A 1,686-nucleotide genomic window follows, 5' to 3' on the forward strand; every position below is an offset into this window, starting at 1 on the left:
TCCTCGACGCCGAGCGACCAGAGGTGCAAGAGCGGGTTGGTCTTGACGTCAATGTCAAAGTACGAGTGCGTGAGCGAGAGCACTTGGAGGTTGGCGCTAAAGAGCGACGCCGCCAGCATCGTCGCGGCCATTGCCTTGAGCTTGGGCGCCATGAGGTAGAGGTACCCGAGCCAGAACGTCGCGCTCAAGACGAGAATCAGCGTCGGGAAGATGCGCCGGACGCGCCGGACGTAAAAGCCTGCGTACGTAAAGGTGTCGTTGCGGCACTGCTTGAAGAGGATGCCGGAGATGAGAAAGCCAGAGATGACAAAGAAGACGTCGACGCCAATAAAGCCGCCGGGAAAAGCCGCAGGGTACGCGTGGAAGAGCACGACGGGGACGACCGCGAGCGTCCGGAGACCGTCAATGTCGGGCCGGTAGCTGTGCGACGGCGCCTTGGGGATCGTCGACGGCTTGGCGAGGAGGAGGTCGTTGTCGCCGATCGGAGTCGCCGGCTCTGGCTGCGCGGCCATGCTTGGTGGGGGATGGTAAATCTTGCAGTGTCAGCCTCGTGTCTGCGAATCGTGCTGCACAAAGGTGGAGGCGGAGACCACGTGGTGCTCCTTGTTTCTGAGTTGTGGCGTCTGGTCCGACGGCTCTGTTCACGACGGGCGGACGCGGTTGTAGCACGAGCGAGTTGAGTTGGACGCACCAAGGGACTTGCTTGACGCGCGCTGGAGCTGGAGCGTACGGCAAAGTCGGTCAAACTGCCATTTAGGAACCATGCAGCCGCAGATCGTGTACAGGCTTCGGAGCTAATAGGCTTGGGTGGTGGTACCCTGGGTTGTAATGGGCGCAAACAGATCGTGTGACGTGTCAGCTGCTGCGGCGACGTCGAGGAGCATGCACGAACAAGCCAACGGATGGCGAGCAACAGTACCGGTACATGTGGTAAAAATCCTAGTCGGCAGAAGAGCCGCTCTCGACGATGTGCACTGAGGGTTGCGTTGGTGACGCTCTTGGTGCACAGGCTCTGCAGAGGAATACGCCCTGTTGAGACGCACCTTTGCAGTGTATGCGCAGACCAACCGTGCGATTACTTGCCTGTTGCGCCGGTTAGTTGTTCTTGCCCCTGTCCAGCCGCCAAGAACAGCCGGTCTTTTAGTGCCACTGTGTATGGCCACTAACTTTGACAAAAACAGTGCATTTATGACAAAAAAGGTGCGTTTGACAGAAAAATGTCAAACGAGGACCGACCTTTGCAAACACGGGCAAGTGGTCGACGCCCGACCCAGGCGAATGTAATTATTGTGGTTCCTTGTGAGGGGAGTACCAATTAGGGGGTGGGTGAAATTCCGCACGCGCATTGGTCTAAAATCGCTCTAACACTGCCTTTGGGCAACCACATTGGCTGATTTTTGGTCAAATGCAACACCTGCATTGGTCTAAAAGAAATAATTCAGTAACACGAAGTTCGAAGCTGTCAGATCGCGATCTTCGCGCAAGCGTTTTGGCGCTTCTGCACACTGGCGCTTGGCGATATGGAGCGCGAGTGAGCTTGCTTTATTGCCGCTCAGAGGAAGCCGCGACCCATCAGGGTATGAAGGACAGTATATTGTCGTTCTTCAGTGGTCGGTGCCTAGATCGATTCCACGGGTTGATGCCAGCCTTGTCACACGCATCAACCCGAGCTACGGTCTCGCGATC

The sequence above is a fragment of the Saprolegnia parasitica genome (assembly GCF_000151545.1).
Source record: "Saprolegnia parasitica CBS 223.65 unplaced genomic scaffold supercont2.11, whole genome shotgun sequence".
Lineage (NCBI taxonomy): Eukaryota > Oomycota > Saprolegniomycetes > Saprolegniales > Saprolegniaceae > Saprolegnia > Saprolegnia parasitica.